General features: G+C 45.6%; 1 protein-coding gene across 2 annotated transcripts in view; it reads right to left on the minus strand.

Annotated features, from left to right (window-relative positions):
- Positions 1–25,536, minus strand: part of ARVCF (ARVCF delta catenin family member) — a 57,517-nt gene that overhangs the window by 27,846 nt on the left and 4,135 nt on the right. For both annotated transcript variants that reach the window (XM_081037915.1, XM_081037914.1), the window contains exon 2: positions 24,530–24,583. The gene's annotated coding sequence lies outside the window, so the exon portion shown is untranslated. The remainder of the gene's footprint in view (positions 1–24,529; positions 24,584–25,536) is intronic.

A 25,536-nucleotide genomic window follows, 5' to 3' on the forward strand; every position in this document is an offset into this window, starting at 1 on the left:
GTGGGTCCAGGGCATGGTGACAGGGAAGTAGTGGAGTCCCCTTCCCCCCACCCCAGCATGTCTGCCCTTTCTGTGCCCCAGCTCCATAGGCAGGCTCACCCTGGCAGACCCCACTCCCCACCACCCTGGACGTGGCCTCAGCCATAGAGCCCCTCCCTGTCCTAGCCCACGGGGCCCTCCCACCCTCACTGCTGCTGACCAGGCTCTTGGCAGTGCCCCTGAATGTTGGGCACCCTGCCTGGCTGGCCCTCCCCAAGTGACCTCAGTCTGACCCACTGCAGCTTTGCTAACTAAGCCCCTGGGGTGGGGGATAAAGGCCTCAGGGGGCAGTACGAGGTGGTACTGGCTCCAGGAGAGATCTGTCCCAGGGATCCGTCCCTGAGATCCACACAGGTCCCAGGGAGAGGGGGCCAAGAGCCACCCTGACATGATAGTATTCCTGAGTCAGCAAGTACCCCCGCACCCCCACTTCACCCTCCCGGCAGTATTCCTGCTGGCTGCTGACACTCTCTAGGGCAGCTGGATGTGCCTGACAGAGCATTATCAGAAATACCAGCTAAATCTTCCCCACAGCCCTAGAAGGGAGGGGGTGGCTGTGGGGGTTGTGGGGGGAAACATAGCCCAGCCTGGATCACCTGTGGCCCCAAAGGTTGTCTGGGAAGAATGAGATGTATGGGGAAATCGGCCCTCATTCCCTCGTCAGGGAACACTGGGGACCCAAGCTAGGAGACTCCACTAGGTCTAGCCCAGTGAGGGGTACAGGGACAACAAGCAGCTCGGTGTCAGGAAGACTCTCCCACTGCTGTGGGCAGAGGCAGGGTGGCTGTGGCTGGCTGATTCTGGTTGGATGAGAGGTGGGAATGCCTTGGGGAGGGAGATTCCCGGCTCTTCCAGTCTTGCTCCTAGCCCTCTGCATCAAAGGGCCAGGTCCTGGCTGGTCCCTCCTTGCCTAGGGTCTCGAGTGGCCTCTAGCCAGCTCTGGCTCCTCGCAGAGGCCCTTAGGGACAGGACTTCCTTCCCAGAAGCCGAGCTGAATGTCAGCCTTGCTGCTCTTGGATCCCCCCCCCGCCCCCACCCCTGAGAGCCAACTCAGCTGCTCCTGAAGCTCAGAGTGCCCATGGCAACAGGTCCAGACACTACCAACCTCCAGCCAAGAGCAAAGTCCTGCCTTTCATATGCAAATGACCCAGTGAGACCGTTTAGGGGGCTCCACCCCACCCTCACCCAGTGCAGACTTTGGGTCCTGCAGTGTCCCTGTCTGGCTCCCCCAACCCACACACATATACCACAAGAGCCTGCTGGGAGCCAGTCTTGTCTGTTACTGTGCAAATGAGGCAGGAACATTGCAAAAGGCTTGCTGACTATTTGGGGACTTCCTAAAACCCACCCTCAGGCACACATGTGCAGCCACCCACACAATCACGCTTACACACATATGCAGACAACCACCCCTATCCACCCTGTGTGGCTGCTAACGAGCTCGCCACAGCCACCCTGTGGGACCTCACCTGTGCCATGAGATAATTAGTGGTAGGTGGACTGACAGTCCTGACAGATCCTTGGGGGAAGGGGAAGGTGGAACTATGGCTCCTTAGCCATCATGGCTCCTGGTGAGGGTCAGTGGTCCTGGGCAGACCCCTCTACTGTCCTAAACACTGGGCAAGACTGTCCCCCACATCAAGAGCCCAGGCCTGTTCCTGACACCACAGTCTGCCAGCAGCCCCAGCCTTGGGTGCACACTGAGGTCTACCTGTGACAGGCAGGGATCACAGACCCTGGGCAGAAACATCCAGCACAGACCCTCCTGCAGCACCCCAGCACCCTAGGCAGATCCTGCCACTCTCTGGGGACCCGAAAGAGCTGACTTCTGCTGAAATATGTTTAGCGCATTTATTAGCACAAATATTAGGGAATAGCTGATAGTGTCTTCAAAAGGATAAAGAGAACATTTAACTGATTAAGTGGGAACAGATCATAATGAAAAGGAACAATCATAAATGAGGAAGATACTGTACAGATTTACAGGAAAACAAAGCAGAGGCAGCAAACAGCAGACAGGGCCCAGCAGAAAATCAGCATATAGTGAGGTGGCAGAAAGCAAATTCGAGGCAGTCCTTCCAAACCAGCAGAAAATTATGAAGAGTTGATAAAAGAGGGAAGACAGAAGATGTGAAAAATGGACCCTGGGGATAAACTTCCACATAACAGAAATTCCCTGAGTGAGAAAGCTGATGTGGGACCCAAAGAAATGGTCAGAAACTGCCCTCAACAGAGAAGGCCTCTAGTGGGGTTGTCATTATCCAGGTGGGAATCTGAGCTTTCTGTCCAGAAAACAAGCTGAGAAAATTGTGGACACGTCTATTTCCAGCATTTTATGATTCACTCTCATTAGCTTAATGTTTCCTCAGGCCTCTTAAATGTGTGGTGTCTGCTCTGCAGCGTGGGAAGGAGGCCCAAATGGGCTGACGTCCACAGACCACACAGTGGAGTCTGGGTTCATGCTCTCCACTAGGCTGTTCACAGCCCTGGAGAGGCTGACATCGTCTATCCATAGATGTAAGCTGCAGCACCCCACAGCCCACTCATCCTTTCTCATGTGCCAGACACTTTTTTTGGTAAGGAATAGCTGACAGCTTTGTTAAAACAAACAAAATGCCTCACCTCCTTAACTGGAGATCTTTAAAAAGGTTAACCTAGTTCTGAAATTCCTTAAGGAGGCATGATGGTGAAATTCTTAGATTTTCAGAGTCATGATTTGCCTTTCGCTGGTCAATCTTTCCCTGGGAGGCAGCAAACACAGCTCATTGGGACCCTGGACTACGGCTTTAAGAGCAAAAAGAACACAGGAAAGATGGTGGCTATTCACCAGTGCGTGGAAAGAGGGCTCAACCCAGGGACAATGGTGACTGTCCCCCGAGCCCTCACTCTGAAGCCACACAATTCAATCTCTCCCTGTATGTCTCTGGCACCTCCCATGACCTTGTCCCTCTGCCAGAGCCCAGGATGAGTGCCTGAAATCATGGGCCCTTCAAAAGGATGCCTGGGTTTCCAGCAGCCTTCCATCTCACCCTATAGACGGAATCGCTGCTGATTTTCATAGCCAGATGTTGTGGGGGCTCCTCTTCCCTATATTGGTGCTCTAGGATGAGGAGCCTGGTGTGGGGGTGGGACTCCTCACTTCTCAGGGGGGAGAACTGCAGCTGAAATATCCCTCTGGATTCTTAACCTCCACACGCGAGTGTGGGGCCAGCTCAGTTTAGCATGTCCGACATTCCTACCAGTCTTGACATGGCTTCTTTATATCCTAAGTCTAAATTATAGGATTTCTGTTTAGCTAGTCTTCAGATGGTTCTCCAGGTGGACTGTTCTATAATTCAGCTGTAACTTTGAGGTGGTCATGTGAGGAGGCCAGCACAGCATTCATCTACTCCATTTTGATGGGAACTCTCTTCTGTTACATTCATTTTTTTTCTGATTATTTAAAAAAAATTTTTTCAGTTACAGTTGACATTACTACTTTATATTAGTTTCAGGTGTACAGCATAGTGGTTAGAAATTTACATAATTTTTGCAGTGATTCCCCCAATTAGTCTAGTACCCACCTGGCACTATACATGTACATAACTGTTGCAACATTATTGACTATATTCTCTATGCTGTACTTTACATCCCTGTGACTTTGTAACTACCAATTTGTATGTCTTAATCCTGTCATCTTTTTCATCCAGCTCCCCAAACTCCCTCCCCTCTGGCAACCATCATTTTGTTCTCTGTATCTGAGTCCATTTGCTTTGTTTCTTCCTTTATTTGTCTTTTAGAAATCATATACTATTTGTCTTTCTCAGTCTGACTTATTTCACTTAGCATAACACCCTTTAGGTCCATCCATGTGGTTGCAAATGGGAAGATTTCATTTTTTTATGGCCGATTAATATTCAATTGTATATACGTACATTTCACATCTTCTTTATCCAATCATCTACTGATGGGCACATGGGTTGCTTCCATATCTTGGCTATTGTAAATAGTGCTGCAAGGAAATAGAAGTGCATATATCTTTTCAAATTAGTGTTTTGGATTTCTTCAGATAAATACCCAGAAGTGGAGTGGCTGGGTCACAAGGTAGTTCTATTTTTAAGTTTCTGAGAACCTCCAAATCATTTCCCATAGTGGCTGCACCAATTTGGAATACCACCGACAGTGCATGAGGGTTCCCTTTTCTCCCCATCCTCGCTGACACTTGCTTGTTGATTTATTGATGATAGCCATCATGACAGGTGAGATGATATCTCATTGTGGTTTTAATTTGCATTTCTCTGATAATTAGTGACTTTGAGCATCTTTACGTATGTCTATTGGCCATCTGTATGTCCTCTTTGGAGAAATGTGTATTCAGGTCTTTCTTCTGCCCATTTTTAAAATGGATTGTTTGTGGGGTTTTTTGGTGTTGAGTTGTATGAGTACTTTATAAATCATGGATATTAACCCCTTATCAGATGTATCATTGGCAAATATCTTCTCCCATTCAGCAGGCTATCTTTTAATTTTGTTGGTGGTTTCCTTTGCTATGCAAAACCTTTCTAGTTTGATGTAGTCGCATTTGTTTATTTTTTCTTTTCTTTCCCTTGCCCTCGGAGACAGATCAGAAAAAGTATTACTACGAGCAATACTTTCAGAGAGTTCACCGCCTGTTTTCTTCTAGTTTTATGGTTTTGAGTCTTACATTTAAGTCTTAATCTATTTTGAGTTTATTCATGTATATGGTGTCAGAAGGTGGTCCATGTACATATATATGGTGTAAGAAGTTTCATTTTTTTGCATGTATCTGTCCAGTTTTCCAACACTATTTATTGAATAGTCTTTATGCAACTGTATATTCTTGCCTCCTTTGTCATAGATTAAACGATCACATAGGTGTGGATTTACTTCTGGACTCTCTATTCTGTTCCATTAATCTATGTGTTTTCATGCCAGTACCATGCTATTTTCATAACTATTAGTCTTATAGTATACTAGTTTGATATCAGGTAGTGTGGTATCTCCAATTTTGTTCTTTGTCAAGATTGCTGAGGCTATTCGAGGTCTTCTGGGGTTCCATATAAAATTTAAGATTATTTGTTCTAGTTCTGTGAAAAATGTCATTGGTACTTTGATAGGGATTGCATTAAATCTATAGATTGCTTTGGGTAATACGGACAGTTTAATAATGTTAATTCTTCCTATCCATGAGTACGGTATATGCTTCCATTTATTTCTGTCTTCTTCAGTTTTTCTCTTCACTTAGTTTTCCGAGTACAGATCTTTTACCTCATTGGTTAAATTTATTCCTAGTTTTTTTTGTTTATTTATGCAATTGCAAATGGAATTGTTTTCTTAATTTCTCTTTCTGACAGTTCATTATTGGTGTATAAAAATGCAACTGATTTCTGAATATTAATTGTGTATTCCGCTATTTTACTGAATTCATTTATGTTTTAATAGTTTTTTGGTGGAATCTTTAGGGTTCTCTATATACAGTATCATGTCATCTGCAAATAATGACACATTTGCCTCTTCCTTTCAATTTGGATGACTTTTAGTACTTTTTCTTGTCAGATTGCTGTGGCTAGGACTTCCAATACTGTGTTGAATAAAAGTGGTGAAAGTGAGTATCTTTGTCTTGTTCCTGACCTTCAGAACAATGCTTTTAGCTTTTCCCTATATGATAGCTGTGAGTCTGCCATACAGATAAGGCCTTTATTATGCTGAGGTATATATACTCCTTCTATTCCCACTTTGCTGAGAGTTTTTGTCCTAAATGAATGCTGGATTTTGTCAAACAGTTTTTCTACATCTATTTATATGATCATGTGATTTTTATCCTTCATTTTGCAGATAGGGAACCAACCTTGCATCCCAGGAATAAATCCCACTTGATCATGGTGTATGATCTTTTTAATATATTGCTGAATTCAGTTAGCTAATATTTTGTTGAGGATTTATTCATCTATGTTCATCAGGGATATAGGCCTCTAATTTTCTTTTTCTTTTTTTTTTTTTTTTTGTAATGTCCTTGTCTGGTTTTGGAATCAGGGTTATGGTGGCCTTGTAAAATGAGCTTGAATTTTGGAACAGTTTGAGAACAGTCAGTGTTAACTCTTCTTTGCATGTTTGGTAAAATTCACCTGCAAAGCCACCCAGTCCAGCTCTTTAGTTTATTGGGAGTTTTTTTAAATTACAGATTTGACTTCATTAGTAGTAATTGATTAGTTCAGATTTTCTGTTTCTTCTTGATTCAGTCTTGGAAGATTGAATGTTTTGAGGAATTTATCCATTTCTTCCAGATTGTCCAATTTGTTGGCATATAATTGTAGCATTTATTTTAATCCTTTGTTTTTCTGTGGCATCAGTTGTCATTTCTCCTTTCATTTCTGATTTTATTATTTAGGTCCTTTCATTTTTTCCTTGATGAGCTTGGTTAAAGGTCTATCAGCTTTATCTTTTCAAAGAACAAGCTCCTGGTTTCATTGATCTTTTGGGGTTTTTCTTTTTTTTGCATTAATTCATCTTTCCCTAGTATTTTTTTTAAGTTATTTTTTTCAGTTACAGTTGACATTAAATACATTAGTTAAATATATTAGCAGTTAGACATTTATATAATTTATGCAGTGATCCCCCATTTAGTCTAGTACATCCCTGGCACTATACAATTTTTACAACATTATTGACCATATTCTCTATACTGTAGTATATTATTTTTGTAGACTCTATTTCATTTATTTCCACTGTGATCTGTATTATTTCCTTCCTTCTACTCACTTTGGGCTTCATTTCCTGTTCTTTTTCTGGTTCTTTAAAGTGTAAGATTAAATTGTTTATTTGAGATTTTTCTTGTTTCTTGAGGTAGGTCTGTATTGCTAAGAATTTTCCTCTTAGGAATGCTTTTGCTGTGTCCCATAGATTTTGGGTTATTGTGTTTTCATTTTCATTTGTCTCAAGGTATCTTTTGATTTCTTGCTTGATCTCGTTGTGTATCCATTCATTATTTAGTAGCATGTTATTAAGCCTTCATGTGCTTGTGTGTTTTTCAGTTCTTTTCTTGTAATTTATTTCTAGTTTCATACCATTGTGGTCAGAGAAGACCCATGATATGATTTCAATCTTCTTAAATTTATTGAGATTTATTTTGTGGCCTAATGTATGATCTGTCTTGGAAAATGTTCCATGTGCACTTGAAAAGAATATATATTCTGCTGCTTTGGGGTGAAATGCTTTAAAAATATAAATTAAATCCATCTGATCTGGTGTGTCAGTTAAGGCCACTGTTTTTTGTTGATTTTCTGTCTGGAAGATCTGTGCATTGGTGTCAATGGGGAGTTAAAGTCCCCTACTATGATTGTATTATTATCGATCTCTCCCTTTATTGTCAGTCAATATTTGCTTTATATATTTAGGTGCTCCTATATTGGGTGCATAAATATTTACAAGGGTTATATCCTCTTGTTGGATTGATCCCTTTATGTTGTGTAATGTCCCTCTTTGTCTCATTATAGCCTTTGTTTTAAAGTCTATTTTGTCTGATATAAGCATTTCTATCCCAGCTTTTTTTTCATTTCCATTTGCATGAAATATCTTTTTCCATCCCTACACTTTCAGTTGTGTCTTTTGACCTGAAGTGGGGCTCTTGTAGACAGCATATGTATGGGTCTTGTTTTCTTATGTATTCAGCCACTATATGTCTTTAGATTGGAGCACTTAATCCATTTACATTTAAGGTGATTATTGATAGATACATAGTTATTACCATTTTATTATTCATATTTATGTCCTTTTTTCCCTCTTCTTCTTAAAAAAGTCCATTTAACATTTCTTGTATTACTGGTTTGGTGGTGATAAACTTCTTTACCTTTTTCTTGTCTGGGAAGCTTTTTATCTCTCCTTCAATTTTAAATGCTAGTTTTGCTGGATACAGCAGTCTTGGTTGTAGGTCCTTGGTTTTCATCACTTTGAATATCTCATACCAATCCTTTCTTGACTGCAAAGTTTCTGTTGAGAAATCAGCAGACAATCTTATGGGAGCTCCCTTGTAACTAGTTGCCTTTCTCTTGCTGGTTTTAGGATTCTCTGTCTTTAAACTTTGCGATCTTAATTATAATGTGTCTTGATGTGGGCCTGTTTGAGTTCATCTTATTTGGGACTCTCTGAACTTCCTGGACTTGTATGTATATTTCCTTCACCAGGTTAGGAAAGTTTTCAGTCATGATTTCTTCAAATAGGTTCTCAATCCCTTGCTTTCTCTTCTCCTTCTAGTACCCCTATGATGCGAATGTTGTTACACTTGATGTTATTATCCCAGAGGTCTCTTACACTATCCTCATTTTGTTAAATTCTTTTTTTCTTTTTTCTCTTCTGCTTGGGTGTTTTCTGCTACCTTGTCTTCCAAATCACTGATTTGATTCTCTGCTTCATCTAGTCTGCCTAGTCTGCTAGTGATTCCTTCTAGGGCATTTACTTCTTATTGTATTCTTCATTTCTGAGTGGGTCTTTTTTATGGTTTCTCTGTCCTTTTTTATGCTTACTATCTCTTTGGTGAAGTTCTCACTGAGTTCATCTATTCTTCCCCTAAGTTCATTGAACATACTTATAACCATTGTTTTGGACTGTGAATCTGGTAGCTTGCTTGCCCCCATTTCATTTAGTACTTTTTCTGGAGTTTTTGCCTGTTCTTTCATTTGGGACACATTTTTTTGTTTCTTCCTTTTGGCTGTCTCTCTGTGTTTGTGTCTATGTATTAGGTAGATCTGCTACATCGATCAGTTTTGGCTGGATGGCTTTATATAGTAGGTTCCCTGTGGGGCTCAGTGGTGCAGTCTCCCTGCTGACCTGCACTGGGGACTCCAGGAGTATTCTTTGTGCAGGTTGTGTGTGTCCCTGTTATAGTTAAGCCTTGATTGCTATTGGCATATCAGTGGGTGGGATTGACCCTCATGACAACTGACTGTGTGGTTTGACCCTGTCTACAGCTTATGGGCTGTTGTACGGGGGTCTCACACCATGGAGTGGGACTTGCCCCAGCAGGCTCTGGAGCCTGCTGAGACAACACTTTGGGTGTGCTGCTTGTGGGGCTAATTGGGTGGTGTTCTGCTGTGGTCTGAAGCTGACCTCCAGGTATGTTGGTTCTGGGGCCTCTTGGGAGAGGCTCCTATGCAGACTCAGGTCAGCCACTGCCTGTGATCTACTGGGGACTACCTGGTAGGAGCTACAAAGCTATCTGTGGTTGGTTGCTCCTGTGCTGGTCCTGGAGGTGCATGGGACAGGCCGTGCTGTGAACTGAGGATGATTGCCACCATTACTGGGCCTGGGGTAGCTCTGCAAAAAGCCCAGGGCATCCTGAGGCCTGCTGCTGCCTGCAAGCCCATAAGGTTCAGCCACTGATAGAGCCTTGTGCAGTACACAAGTTGGGTGAGGTGGGGTCTCAGGGAGTTACTAGGGTGGGACGAGTGGTATTCACCAAGTTAGTGTAGATTCTGGTTTGGTGCCACTTCAGAACCTGGAGCTTCCAAGCAGAAGTCCCAGAGCACACTGAGGCCACCTGCTGCCCACCTGGGGCCCGTGAATCCCTGAGAGTTGTCCAAGAAAGAGTGCAACATGTACGAGACTGGTTGCTGGCTAAAAATGTGCCTCCTGCGTTGCGCAAGATGGTTGGGGTAGCGTCCCAAGGAGTCACCTGGGTGGAGCAAGTGGAGCTCAGCAGCCCAATGTAGATTCAGATTTGGCTGTGTGGAGGAGGGCTCAACACAGGAAAGATTGCACCTGCCTGCCAGTGACAGTCGCCACTGGGGAAATGGCGACTGTCCCTCCAGTCCTCACCCTCATGCCACTCAACGCAGTCTCTCCCTGTATATCTCTGATTCCTCCCGAACACTGTATCTCCACTGGAGACCTGGGTGAATGCCTGCAAATGAGTCTGTGCGCAGGCCCTTCAAGAGGACACCTGGGTTTCCCACAACCTTCCGTCTCACCCAACAGATGGAATCCCCATTATTTTTCACAGCCAGATGTTGCAGGGGCTCCTCTTCCTAGGTACTGGTACTCCAATCTGGGGAGCTGGTGTCGGGCTGGGGTCCCTCGCTCCACTTGGGGGACCTCCTCAGCCAAGATATCCCTCCCTATTCTCAATCACCACACGCAAATGTGGGGCTGGCCGGCCTGTTTTGCATCTGCACCCCTCCTGCCAGTCTTAACATGGCTTCTTTGTTATATCCTTTGTTACAGGACTTCTGTTAAGCTAGACTTCAGATGGTTTTCCAGGCTGACTGTCGTATAATTTAGTTGTAATTTTGATGTGGTCATAGGAGGAGGCCAGTACAGTGTTTATCTACTCTGCCATCTTGGATCCTTCCTCCTTGAGTTACTTACTTTTAAATTTCAGTATTTCTTACGTTACTAGATAGCAATAGAATAAGCACTTCATGGAATTACCATTCATTATGTACAAAGCTAAACAAGCCCTGTATCCAGCAGGTTTTGTGTCTGTTGTTTTCATCAAAAAGTTTTATTCCTTCAGTGTAATTGATATTTGAGTCAAATCAAGTTCTTTCATATTTAGAAAATACTCTGAATAACTGTCTTATTTCTACCTTTCTGTTTTAAAGATTGTTTAAGAACAGATTTTTAAAAATTGTGTTTTAGCTTGATTTCATTGAAACGATTGTTTTTTGTTGCTGTTGTTTTCTTTCTTTCATTCTTTTAGGACTCAGGATGAAATTGACTTTTATAAAATGTAAATAACCTATATAGAAAAGGAATGAAAGTGTATGGTTAATACACACAGTCTATATATTTAGAGGATAAATACTTTACAATGCATTTTTTAAAGTAGATAGTGCAGTAGAGAGTTTCAGAAAAACCATATCAATGTTGTATAAAATTCACTTTTCTCAATTCTTGAGTTTTATTTCAAGATGCACTTTGGGTTAAGATAGAATCAGGTATATAGTTAATCAAGACTTTCTTTGATCTCCAGCATTGAAAGACATAAAACACTCTAATCAATGGTATGATATACATATCACTACCAAACTATAATGAAAGTGTCAATAAACATGGTTTTATAAAGCCTTAGATATATAAATATCTAAAAAAGTAAATAAAATTATGAAGTAAAAGTCAAAATTGATAATGCTGATGTATAGCAGATTACTAAATCAATCTGAGCCTCAGTTTTCTTATCTGTAAAATACTTTTAATGCTTTCATCATAGATCTGTTATGATGATCAAATACAATTACATATATTTAATGCATAAGATTTAATGTATTATGTATTACATACTACATACACTTAATAAATGCCAAGTACTATTCAGTTTTTGATAACTTAAATAATAAAACAAAATACTTAATGCAACTTTAAAAAAAGAGCAAGAAGATCAGAAAAACTCCAGAATCCAAGAGGCCTGGCTAATACAAGTGATTTGGGGAACTGCAAGCAGAGGCTCCAGGCAATGCCCCTTGGGGAACCAGGGCTGCTGAGAGGCAGAACTGCATTTTCCAGCAATAATACTGATGCTCTGCATGCCTTAAAACAGCTTCAGTTGTCTGTAGCCATCCTCTGCCAGCTGACTCTGGGGAGTATTTTTACTGTCTCAGGAAATCTGTGGATCTGCGGACTAATGACTGAAAGGGAGTAGGTGCGAATGCATGAAACACAAAACAAAGCCCAGACAAGCCAAATAACACACACACACACACACACACACACACACACACACACACACAGATATATGAGGTAATGGATGTGTTAATTCACTAGATGGGAGTAAATCCTTTCACAATGTATGTGTGTATCAATCACCATGATGTACACTTTAAATATCTTATAATTTTATTTGTCAATTATACTCAATAAAGCTGAATAAAAGAAGAAAAACAAAGGAATATTTTTAGCTATCTTAATTTTAGAAATTTAGGGGGCAGCCTGTTAGCTCAGTTGGTTAGAGCGCAGTGCTCTTAACAACAAGGTTGCTGGTTCAATCCCCACATAGGTCACTGTGAGCTGAACCAGATTGAAACAACTTCCACAACCAGATTGAAACAACTACTTGACTTGGAGCTGATGGTCCTGGAAAAATACACTTAAAATAAGTAAAAGTTAAAAAAGAGAAGGGCCGGAGTGGTGGCTCAGGTGTTTGGAGGAGTTCCATGCTCCTAACTCCGAAGGCTGTCGGTTCGCTTCCTACATGGACCGGTGGGCTCTCAACCACAAAGTTGCCAGTTCAATTCCTCGAGTCCCTCAAGGGATGGTGGGCAGAGCCCCCTGCAACTAAAATTGAACATAGCACCTTGAGCTGAGCTGCCGCTGAGCTCCCGAATGGCTCAGTTGGTTGGAGCACATCCTCTCAACCACAAGGTTGCAGGTTCGACTCCTGCAACGGATGGTGGGCTGTGCCCCCTGCAACTAGCAATGGCAACTGGACCTGGAGCTGAGCTGCACCCTCCACAACTAAGATGGAAAGGACAACAACTTGACTTGGAAAAAAGTCCTGGAAGTACACACTGTTCCCCAATAAAGTCCTGTTCCCCTTCCCCAATAAAATCTTAATAAATAAATAAATAAATAAATAAATAAATTTAGTTGCTTAAAAATAAACTTGAAAAATGTGGAAAAAACCCACACTCATTTGTGTTTATTATGCCTTTATCTTGTGTAATATTTTATTCCTTTTTTCTTTGCATAATATTTTTAAATGAAAAGATTACAAGGGAATACTATGAACAATTATACACCAACAAATTGGATAACCTAGATAAAATGAACAAATTTCTAAAAACACAGAATCTACCAAAACTGATCCATGACGAAATAGAAAATCTGAGCAGACAGACCTCTAAACAGTAAAGAGATTGGATCAGGAATCAAAATCTCCCAAAAAAGAAGGAGCCAGGCCCAGATGGCTTCACTGGTGAATTCTACCAAACATCCAAAGAAGAATTATCGTCAATTTTCCTCAAACTTTTCACAAAAATTGAAGAGAAGAGAACACTTCCTAACTCATTTCTAACTCGTTGTTCATTTCTAATGAACAATGATGCAAAAACCCTCAACAAAACAGTAGAAAACTGAATTTAGCAGCATATTAAAAGAATTGTACACCATTACCGCGTAGGATTGATTTTTAAATGCAAGGATGCTTTAACATATGGAAATCAATCGACATAATACATCACATTAACAGAATGATGAGGGAAAATGATCATTTAAATTGATTCATAAAAAGCATTTGACAAAATTCAATACTCTTTCATGATAAAAACACAAAACAAACTAGGAGTAGAAGTGAACTATTTCAACATAGTACAGACCAAAATGGAAAGCTGCCTCATGCTACACATACTACATATCATACTACATATCATACTACATATACATCACAGCTAACACCATACCTAGTAGTGAATTACTGAAAGCTTTTTTCCAAAGACCAGGAATAAGGCGAGGATTCCCAGTTTTGCCACTTCTATATACAACATAGTATTAGAAGGCCTCGTTAGATCAACTGGGCAAAAAATAAAATAAAATAAAAATAAAAGGTATCCAATTGGAAAGAAAAAAGTAAAATTATTTCTGTTTGCAGACGTGATCTTATATATAAAAGGATCTTATATATCCTAAAGATTCGACAAAAAAACTCAGAACTAATAAATGAGTTCAGTAAAGTTGCAGGGTACAAAAATCCGCAAACAAAAATCAGTTACATTAGCAATGAGCAATCCAAAAAGGAAATTCAGAAAATTCTTTCATTTATAATAGCATCAACAAAAATAAAATACTTAGAGATAAAGTTGACTAAGGAGAAGAAAGACTTGTAAAATGAAAACTACAAAACATTGCTGAAAGAAATTAAAGACCTGAAAAAAAAAAAATGGAAAGAGATCCCAATATTCATGGATTGGAAGACTTGGTATTGTTAAGATGTCAATACTATCCAAAGTAATCTACAAATTTAATGCAATCCCTATCAAAATCCAAATGGCATTTTTACCAAAATATAGAAACCCATCCTAAAATTCACATGGAACTCAATGGACCCTATATATCCAAAACAATCTTGAAAAAAAGGAGCAAAGTTGGAGGTCTCACACATTCTGATTTCAAAACTTACTCCAAACTGCAGTAATCAAAAACAGTGTGGTCATGGCATGAGACAGATATATAGATCAATGGAATAGAATAGAAATAAACCCTCACATATTGATTAGCCTATAGGTATTTTTGGCCAACAGTATTTTAAACAAATTATGCTGGAAAAACTGAACATCCAGGTTTTTTTACAAAAGAACAAAGTTGGATTCTTACCTTATACCACATATAAAAATTAGCTTGAAATGCATCAACAACCTAAATATAGGACCTAAAACTATAAAGCTCTTAGGAGAAAACATAAAGGAAAAACTTTGTGATGTTGGATTTGGCAATGATTTCTTGGATATGTATGACACCAAAAGCATAGGCAATAAAAATAAAAATAGATAAACTGAACTACATAAAAATTTAAAGCTTCTGTTAATCAAAGGACATGATCAACAGAGTGAAATTGCAACCTACGGAATGAGAGAAAAGATTTGCAAGTCATAGATATGTGTGATAAGGGATTAAAATTCAAAATATATAAAGAAAACCTATAACTCAACAACAACAAAAAAAACAATTAAAAAGTAGGCAAAGAACTTGAATAGAGATTTCCATAAAGAAGATTGTATACAAATAGCCAGCAAGTTTATGAAAAGATGCTCAACATCACTAATCATTAGGGAGATGCAAATCAAAAGCACAATGAAATATCACCTTACACCCATTGGATGGCTACTCTCAAAAATACAATAGCAAGTATTGGCAAGGATGTGGAGAAAATGGAATCCTTGTGCACAGTTGGTGGAATGTAAAATGGTGCAGCCACTGTGGAAATCAATATGATAGCTCCTCAAAAAATTAAAAATAGAACCGGACCGGTGGCTCAGGCGGTTGGAGCTCCGTGCTCCTAACTCCGAAGGCTGCCAGTTCAATTCCCACATGGGCCAGTGGGCTCTCAATCACAAGGTTGCCGGTTCAACGCCTTGAGTCCCACAAGGGATGGTGGGCAGCGTCCCCTGCAACTAAGATTGAACATGGCACCCTGAGCTGAGCTGCCACTGAGCTCCTGGATGGCTCAGTTGGTTGGAGCACGTCCTTTCAACCACAAAGATGCTGGTTCACTCCCGCAAGGGATGGTGGGCTGCGCCCCCTGCAACTGGCAATGACAACTGGACCTGAAGCTGAGCTGTGCCCTCCACAACTAAGACTGAAAGGACAACAACTTGACTTGAAAAAAGTCCTGGAAGTACACACTGTTCCCCAATAAAAGTCCTATTCCCCTTCCCCAATAAAATCTTAAAAAAATAAAAATTAAAAATAGATTTACTGTATTCAATTCCTGTAATTCTATTTCTCAATTTATATCCTAGAGAACTAAAAGCAGGTCTTGAAGAGATATTTGCACACCCATGTTCATAGAAGCATTATTCATAATAGCACAACTGAAGCAACCCAAGTGTCTATCAACAGATAAATGGATCAACAAAATGTGATATATACTTACGAGTATAATGGACTGCTATTCCACCTTCTCCCTCCCCGTTCTTCTGCCTCTCCCCTCCCCCACTCCAGTTCAAGCTGTTGTTTCTCAGTCTAGTTGTGTAGGACACAGCTCCCTGGCCCATGCTGGTATTATGAGCCTTACGCTCATTACTGCCACCGGCTGAGGCAGTCGGTCGCCAGTCATTGGTTGGTCGCTCACGGCAGCTCTTGCTGGCTGCCAGCCACTGAAACGCTGGCTGCCGGCCACTCACGCTGGCCACTGGCTGCTCACGCAGCCCTGCTCCAAGGAGAGTTGTTGTTCATAACCTTAGCTGTAGAGGGTGCAGATCACTGGCCCATGTGGGAATTGAACCAGTGACCTTGGCTTTAAGAGCACGGTGCTCCAACCACCTGAGCCACCGGCCCGGCCCTACTATTCCACCTTTAAAAGGAAGGAAAATCTGACACGTTACAACATGGATGAATCTTGAGGACATTATGCTAAGTGAAATAAGCCAGTTATAAAAAGACAAATACTGTATTACTCCACATATATACGGCACCTAGAATACTCAAATTCATAGAATGAGAAAGTAGAATGGTGTTTCCAGGGTCTGGAGGATGGGGAAAATGGGTACTATTCTTTAATGGGTATGGAGTTTCAATTCTGCAAGATGAAAAACTTCTAGAGATTAGTTGTACAACGTGAATATACTCAATGCCACTGAAGTGGATTCTGTACACTTAAGAATGGTTAAGACGGTAAATTTTATAACAATAAAAAATAAAATTTAAAAAAGAGCCACTGTGTAATAACTTTGAAATTGCAAAACATTCTTTTAAATAAATAGTAAATCAAAGATAAAAATTTAGGCATAAAGAGCTACTATTTAGGAACAGTGAAAAAAATACTCATATATGCATATCATACATAAACATGTATGAGTTGGAGAATAGTGGTTGACAGAGGCTGAGGGGTGGAGGAAATGGGGAGATGCTGGTCAAAGTGGACAAACTGTCAGTTATAAGATGACTAAGTTCCAGGGATCTAATATACAGCATGGTGACTGTAGTTAAATATTGTATTGTATACACAGGACATTGAATAACATCATTTCATTCAATGTCATTTTGTTATAATGTTGATGAGATGCCCTGGGAGCTTATCTCTTGTTTATATAAATGAGCTTATGATAAAATTGGTTTTGTTATACATTGTTTTGCTACAGTTCCAAGAACCTATTGACAACCTTAAGTGAGGACTTACTGTATTTGAAAGTTGCTATGAGAGAAGAACTTTAATGTTCTCACTGTAACAACAGAACAATAATTATGTGAGATGAAGGATGTGTTAACTAACTTTATTGTTGTAAAAATTTCACAACATATGTATGTGTATCAAATCATATTATATAACTTAAAACTTATATACTGTTATATGTCAATTATATCTCAGTAAAGCTGGACATAAAAATGTGGGTTAAGCCAAAGCTGTTCTCAGAGGCAAATTCATAGCTTTAAATACTTCCATTAAATAAATATGAATATGAATAAGCTAGAATAAACCTAAAGTAAATGAGTACATAGTTATCTAAGTCCCCAAACCAAGATTTCCACTGAAACAACCAATACATCTCTCACTGACTACCTTTCATGTGCTAGAAACAGAGAAATTTCTAATAGATTTGGTTCAGAGAAGACAAGACTGAAGAAAGATACAGAAAATTAACCTATGAACCTAGAGTCACACTATGAAGTTCACTGCTGTGCCTTCCTCAACTCTAAAGCCTCTTCATGGACAAGGCAGACAAAACAAATCTAAACTTCTCTGCTGACTCAAATGGAACTGAAGGTGGTAATGGGCGGGAACAGAGACCACCCTGGCCTCTGCTGTATTACAGGTCAGAACTGAGTGACAGCCAGCACAGTACCTGGCATGCAGCAGGTGCTCAATTCTTTTCTGCAGCATGAAGAAAGAAAGGAAAGCAACTGGAGGAGAGTGCCCAGGTGAACAGAGCATTATGGCTCTTGTGCCTGGACTGCCCTGAGAAATCAGAGCATGTGCCTTTATGCAGAGGCCAATTTTTGCAAGAAACTGGAGAAATGTCAGGAAAAGGACTGCCTTGGGGCTCCCAAGGGCTCAGGAGGATGCTGTCTTGAAGAGAGCACAGGAGTGGGTAATGGAAACCTCACCCAGGCAGAGCCTGCTGAGTCTGGAGGTGGGTGTGACAAGGAGTGAGGCTGGTGATATCTCAGGGACCAGGTACGGTTTTTATCCAGTGGTGGGCTGGGGTGGGAAGGCCCAGCTGGGAGGAGGTGGACCCAGTGGGGTCCTGGCCATGGCCCTACCTCCTCTGGAGCTCTGGACAGGTCATCTGCCTTCCTGGGTGGAAATGAGCCTGCCCTACTCCCACCCTGGGCAGGTGGTGACAGGTGAGGCTAGTAGTACATGCCCATTGATTAGGGGGGATACATGGCCTGCTGTCTCCCAGGTGTTTAAGAAAGTCGCCTCCCTAAGTCCAGTTCTTGGTAGAAAGCTCAGCATATGGCCATGCAGCTTAGAGCACATGGTTTTCATCCTTCCAGCTGCTATCATCTCTGGGCCTGGGCTGCCCTTGGCCTCCAACCACCTGCTGCCTCCCACTCCCTGCACCTCTGCCTCCCCCTGCACTCCTACCTCCCCCTGCACTCCTCCATCCCCATCCCTCTGCCTCTCTTCCCTGTACTCCCACATTTCCTGTACCCTCACTTTCCCTATACCCCTCCCGCCCCCCTGCATGCCCCTTTTCCCTCAGAAGGCTGCCCCTGTACTTCCCACCACCTGGTGACCCTCCCTTCCCTATACCCCCACTCCCCATCACCCCTGCCTGCTCAGACCCTGTTTCCCTACTTTCTCTGTCCCCTACACTCCTAAGTCCCTGCCCCTCCATCCTCTTGCACCCCTCTCCTCCCCTACTCTTGCTTCCCCCTTGCCCTGTCACGTTTTCTGGCCACTAGGTCCCCAAAATGGGCAGATCGAAAGTTCCTTGGCATGTTCCAAGGGGCCCTCACCCCATCACAGGCCTCGGAAGGGTTGGTGCTGAGGTGCCTTGAGCCCTGGGCCTCCAGCTGTGTGCAGAGGAGACTCACTCTTACTATCAGAGCCACAGTACACACTCCCTGAGGGTCCCAGTGACTAACCTCACAGGTGACCATCTGCAACAGTGCCGGCACCACCAGGCCTCCAACTCCCTCAGGGACCAGGCTTGGGGACGGGCTGAGGAAGTACACAGGACCAGGACTGGCAGAGGGGGGCTGAAGGGAGGGGGAGGCCCCAGCACCTACTATGCACAGTGCCCAGGGGACCCGCCTGCCTCCGATCACCAGCATTCTTCAGTACAACCCCAGGAATGGTGTCACCTCACATATGCCTGCTAGGGCATCTGGGCTGCCATTCCACAGGTGAGGAAACAGGGGACAGGGTGGGACACCTCCCTGGAGGTGTGGCTCCCTGGATTGTCTGTCTTCCCAGTGGGGGAGGGCAGCCTGTCTCCTGTGCAGATCCCTGCGGTGAGTGGGCTCTGTCATAAGACAGTGGAGCTGTCTTGGGCCCCTCTCCGGCTGCTCTCTCAGGCCGCGCTCTCAGGCCGCGCTCTCATCTGACAATCCCCACCCAGCCTCTGCCCCCAGCACAAGAGCATACACAGAGCGCTGCCTGGACCTCAAGGTCAAACCCAAGTTGTTTAAATACAGAAGACAGCTCTGGGCACAAGATGTTTCAGCAGTGGCCCTGATGGTGGAGGAGAAGTGTAAACAGCCTTAGTGTCCACGGTGGACTGTTTCCTGAGTTCTCAGCTGCAGCAGCTGCTGCACAAACCTTAGGGACAGAGGGGGCCAAGGGCTAGCCTGTCTGGGGAGGTAACAGAGGCCAAAGGGAAAAGGGACAGTTGGGTCAAAGGAGGTGAGTAGCAGGGCCTGCAGAGCAGGTAGCACGGGGAGAGGGGGAACCCACCCTCCTATGTTAGTGAAGCAGGAAGATGCTAGACAGGAGGTGGGGGAGGGGCCACAACCCAGCAGCTTAAACTCACACAGGCAGAAACCATCTCTCCAGGAGCCTGGGAAGGACAGCCAACGCTAGGTTGCAGGGGTGTGACAGGCGTGATTTCTTTTTTCCTTCTTTTCTGTTTTTTCCTACATTTTTTACATTTTCTATAAACAGGCACATAAACAAGTTTCTATAAACAATTTTTTATTAAAGGCAAAACAGGGGACTCTGGTGTCACTGTCACTTAGCATCTGTGGATCAGTCCTACGGCCTCTTCCTGGCTCTCAGCCCCTCAGGGGGAGCCTGGCTGAATTCAGGAGGCACCTCTGAGGCATCACTGAGGCTACGGCCTTGACCCTGGGCATGGGGAGACAGGAGGTGACCGAAAATTCTCCTTTGTGAAGGGTGGGCTTGCTGGGGCTGAGACCCGTCCACCTATGCCATCCGAGACTCTTTGGTGGCCCAGGCCTCAGTTTCCCCATCTGTACACTTGGTACCTGCCCCCCCCCCAGGCACTGGGGCCCAGATCCCACAGGCCAGAAAAGGGGCACCAGCATCTCCCTCTAGGGCACAGAGCCGAAGGCCCCAGGGAGAACAGAGTTGGCAGCATCTCCGCAGCCTTATTATCTCACAAAATGCAGAGAGCAGCAAGTACATTCAAACGAATGAATGGCCTAATTAGGATTTCAGGAGAGTGAAGTATTTTGAAAAGAAAAAGTGTAACTAAAGGCATATTTGAAATACCGAACTCACCAACTACAAACATCAACCTGGCAAGATACACCATGGGGATGGGCTGCCTCCAGCTCCCCAACTAGGACACTGGGAAGCCTTCCCCGTGGGTGCGAAAAGCTGGGACCTCAGGTTCCCCAAATCAGAGATGGAGTGGGGGGGACCCCGTATCACAGGACTCAGCTCACAGGGTTGAGCTATTAACTCTAGGGGCCCTGGCGGAGGGTCACGTTGGGACAGGGGCACCCAGGACCTGGGGGAAGGGTGGCCCCTCAGCAGCATGACAGTCCAGGGGTCTTCTTGGGCAGCTCCCCAGAGGACAGTCCAAGCAGAGAAACAAAGCAGAGCAAGTCCAGGGAACATCCCAAAGCTGACTCTGGCGAGTGACACTGAGAGGCCCCAGGGGAGGCCATGAGAGGAGAGCGGAGGGGCAGGGAACGCTCTGGGGGGAATGACGGAGCTGGGGACTGGGGGACCTGGGTAAAGACACCCGAACAGCCATTGTGGGCTTGCAGAGACTGCCCAGGAGGACCTGTGGGCAGAGCATGGCCACTCACCAGGCTGGCCCTGCAGCACTGTCCATGCCACCAGCCAAGAATCACCCTGAGCAAGGGCTGGCACAGCCAGAAGCGGGTGCAGCACTCACGCTATAACTGCAGTGGCCAGCATGGAGCCCTTCATGCAGCCTGTGTGGGTGAAAAGAGCCAGGGTCTAAACCCAAGTCCTGCCACGTAGGTGTTCTTCCTCCTGCCCCACCTGAGAAGCATGGGTTCTAGGGGTGAGAAGGGGCTTGGGGCTTCCCTGGGGGCTGTGATCTTGGCTCCTGCTTCTCATGTTGAGCCCACCTGGGGAAAGAGGCCAGTCACAGAGCTCCCTGGATGCCTGGCGCAGAGCAGCCCACAGATGAAAGGGCAGGGGGCTGGCATGCACCAGGCTCTCTAGCCACGTGGGCAAGATCCTTGAGTGGCAGGCAGATTGGCCGACCACCACTCACCTACCAGCCCAGACAGTACATGTGTGAGCAGCTGGCCTAGTGGTGCCTTCCCCTGGGGTCATGAGAATGTCAAACCCGAGACCCTTGAGGAAGAGGCCAGTTTACTCCCCACACATAACAAAGCGCTTGGGTAAGGGACACCACATGTGAAAGCCCATGAATGCTGTCATCAGGAGACCCGTCCCGCTCCCTGCAGGGGGGCTCAGGGGCTGTCCCTGACCATAGGCAGCACACAGCATTCGAAGGCTGGATACCCACAATGGGGCCCAGGTGGAGACCTGTTCTCAGTAATCAAGGGTACTCTGAGGGGCTGCAAGCGCAAGACACAGGGAAAACAGAGCAGGACGTGCGAGGGCCAGCACTTGACACAAACCCACGCAGGGACGGCCAATGGGCCCCAGACAGCACAAGCCTAAGGTCAGTCCAGACGGGGTGACCTGAGAGAGCGGACTCAACACGTCCCTGTAAACATGCAGAATGAGTGACTTCTGAGAACAAAGGCTGATCAAGGGAGGCTCTGACCTGGTCCTTTCAACGAGCCAGTGGGCGCTGGCCAAGGGCCGGGCACCTGCCATGGGCACCACAAAACCAAGGGCACATTATGTAATATTTCCAATTTCTGGTGACAGACAGTATTAGTCAAGGTATAAACAGTTCAGATACAACTGTATAAACAAAGTTAAACCCTCACCTCACATGTATTTCAAAGTAAATTCTAGATGGACGAAATATTGAGTGTAAACATTAAACTAGAAATACCTACAGGAGAAGATTGATGTGTATTTATCTGGCTATGTGCTATAGAGAGGACAACACAAAGCACAACGGAATAAGTAATAGAGGAAAAAATTCAACGGGTTTCACCACAAAAATTTCTGAACACGAAAACGATCACAAACAAAAATTAAAAGGCTAAAAAAAAGTTGCAGCAGGCAAACAGACAAGGGAAGAATTCGTACTTTCATGTATAGAGACTCATACCAATGGGCTCAAAACCCCAAGAATCCCCAGCCTGGGGCCAGCAGTCGCAGGAGTGCAGCTTTGCTCAGTTGCAAAAGCCACTTGATGCCGGGCTGAGGGTGGTTTCCAAGAGGTGACAGTGTTGGCATGACCACAGTGAAGAACACCCATATTCCCCGGGGCCTCTTTTGTGGGGGTGATGGCAATTCCACAGTTGGCCACTCCCTATTGCCATGTCCTCAGTCAGATTGGGGCTCCCCCAGGGTGGAGGGGGACATAATGTACTCACAATGCCCGGTGTCCAGCATGAAGCTCATCAAACAGGTGCTAAATGGCCTTAGGTGAGTATGGGGGAGACATGGGTGCTTGCCATCAACCCCCATTCTAATTTAGTCCTGAGGCCCTAACCTCATCCCCCTCTGATATGGGCAGGGCCTCACCCCAGGGCCAGGTAAAGCAGGGAGCCCTTGGCCAGGGCCCAAGTTCTACTTCCCAGTCTCTGAAAAAGTCCCAGCCTAGAGCAGAGATGACACAAACACCAGCACCCATCCCTCCAGTGCTCAGGGCAGACATGAAGAGTCAATTACTACAGCAGACAGAAATAGTCAATCACCGTACTCAAGAAGGGAAGACAGAGACAGGGGATAGGAGACAGGGAGAGGCAGAGATGCACAGAGAGGGCCCGAGAGAAACAGGGAGAAAACCAGGAGGCAGGGAAGGAGAAACAGGGACGGGAAAAGCACAAGAAGGGCAGGGACCGTGGACGAGAGTGGTGGGCTGCCTCCTGCAGGCCCTGTTATCAGACCCGTCACTCCGTGTCTGGTGGCTTGCCAACCTAAGGTAAGGTGGCCTAACAGGAGTTAAGGGGGTGGGGGTCAGCCCCCGGCCACTCTCGCCCCCAGGTGCCATGTCACCTGTGCCATAGCAATGCCATGTTCTGAGCCCTGGACACAGCCTGAGCTTCTTGATTCCAATCCAGAAGCACCTGCGTGGCCTGCCAGTCCAGGCACTGAGATTCCTGGCGGGACCTCAGTCCTCCTGCACAGCCAGGTGGCAATGAAGCCCCAGCTTCCAGCAGCCCAGCTGGCAGCTTCCCACACCTGAGGTCCTGGAGAACAGAAAGAAAGAGCGGGGTCCCCAGCCCCTCTGTCGTACAGCCCTCAGCCCAGAACACTCAGGCATTTGGAGGCCTAAGGGCTCCTGAGTTTGTGGCCACTGCCTTCTTAGCCACCCCCTGAGCACATCACCGACTAGGCCAAGCCCCCCACGCTGGACACTCAGTAACACTGAGGACCCACAGGGCTGGGAGGCTGAGCCTCACGGAGATGGCACTGGGTGGGCCAGGGGCAGACCATTGGGCTGGGGACTAGACGCCTGTATTGGGGGAACAAGAGTGACTGGGGGCATTCTTACAAGCCATCACCAGTCTGTAAATGCCACCACCAGAGGGCACTCCTTCCCACCTTCGGGAGGGTCCTGGGGGACAAAGGGACCACCCAGCTTCCTGTTACACTGCCTGGCACCACACCTCCGTCCCACTGGAGCTGTGATTAACAGAAACACCCCCAGCACAGATAACACCTAAGGCCATGGGCCAGCAAACGGCGCCCTGGCGGTGAGCAGGGCAGTCAGACTACTCCGTGACGTGCTGTCCATGGCTGGTTTCACACTACAGTGGCAGACCAGTGTGGCTGTGAGTGGCAGACCTGATGGCCCATAGAACTGAAGCATTTACTCTCTGGCCCTGTTAGACCAAGCCTGCTGCTTGGCCTCAGTGCCCTCCTTCTGCTGCTCTGGCATGTGGGCCCAAAGCCTGTTCCTGGCCGGTGGCTCTACTCTCCTCTGGGCAGCAGGGACCCCCTGAGCTAAGAGCAGAGCTGGGCAGGCTGTGCCAATATCAGACACTGCTGTGGCAGGCGTCCAAGTCAAGGTGGGGGCAAAGCAGCCCAGTTTAATGTCCTGGTCGTTTGGCCCCACCACGGATCATCCCTCAAACCAGATGTCAAACGGTGGATTCACTCCAGCCATCAGTGAATCCAAGCAGGTGGCAGGAGGTCCCCATGTCCAGCCCTGTCCAGGGTACTGTGGCCACCCAGCAAGAGGCTGACTGGAAGCACACACCACTCGGGCCATCCCTCCATTGATCACACCCACCCAGCCCACCAGGACACTGTTTTGTCCTGTATGAGGAGGGGATGCCACCAGGCCAAACCCAGGTCACCTACCTGTCTTGAGGGGAGGTTAGCATGTCCCGACACCCATCCTGTTGGCTCCAGTTCCTGCAGGAAAATCAGAGGGCACCTCATGAGGTCCACCTGCCAGGCTAAGTGTCTTCCGGATGAGGCCAGAGCCCCGGCTGGGCACTGTCATCCCTGACCCCAAGGTCATCCCATGGTGCTCTGACATTAACCCACACCGTCATGGCACTTTTCTCCCCACTGGAGACCATCACACCGGCAATTTGCATGGGGCTGCCGTGGTCCTTTGCGTTCCTAATGCTGTGGACTATCCTTTGAAAGTGTGATTGCTGAGTTGTGGAATAACGATAACGTCTGTCCCTCTACCACAAAACTAGCAGTACTTCTTCGTGGTAAATGGCACAGCAGGGAGAACTCCCACACCGGGGCCCAACCAGGCCATGCAGGGAGTCACGACCCTTTAAGGGTCTGTCCCCCACCCACTGGGCCCGCTCCCCCTACCTGCCCTGTAGGACAGGCCACCTGCCTCTCCTGAGGCTCTCTGAGGCTAGCCCAGCTCCCCAGTCCCTGGACCCCAAGGGCTGAAGCTATGGCCAGGTGTCCCTTATATGTCCGAAGCTGTGGGGATGGAGGACACACGTGGCCTCCTGCCTTGGCCAATGGCCTGGGGGACACATTCCCTCTCATAGCAAGACCTGGGGATGTTGCCAGAGAGTGTCTGTGTCATAAGAAAGAAAAACAGGCTGGCAGAGACTGGCGGGGAGGGTCTGGGACACAGATGGGACCACCTCCTGAGGGACACGGGTAATAGGAGCTCTCTCCCTCAGCTCTATCTGCAGTGTTTTTCAGATTGTTCCAGCCTCTGTCCAGTCTTCCTTTGTGGACGTGGCCCATGGGGGGGCTGGAGAATGAGCCTCCCTGTCTCACTAAAGCCCCTTCATCAAGGGGATGGGCTTCAAATCGGGGAGATCATGGAGTAGGAGTCAAGACAGTGGGGCCAGAGGCAGGAGAGAATGGGGACCCAAGCCAGGGGC

This window comes from Rhinolophus hipposideros, assembly GCF_964194185.1.
Source record: "Rhinolophus hipposideros genome assembly, chromosome: 24".
In the NCBI taxonomy this organism is placed as follows: Eukaryota; Metazoa; Chordata; class Mammalia; order Chiroptera; family Rhinolophidae; genus Rhinolophus; species Rhinolophus hipposideros.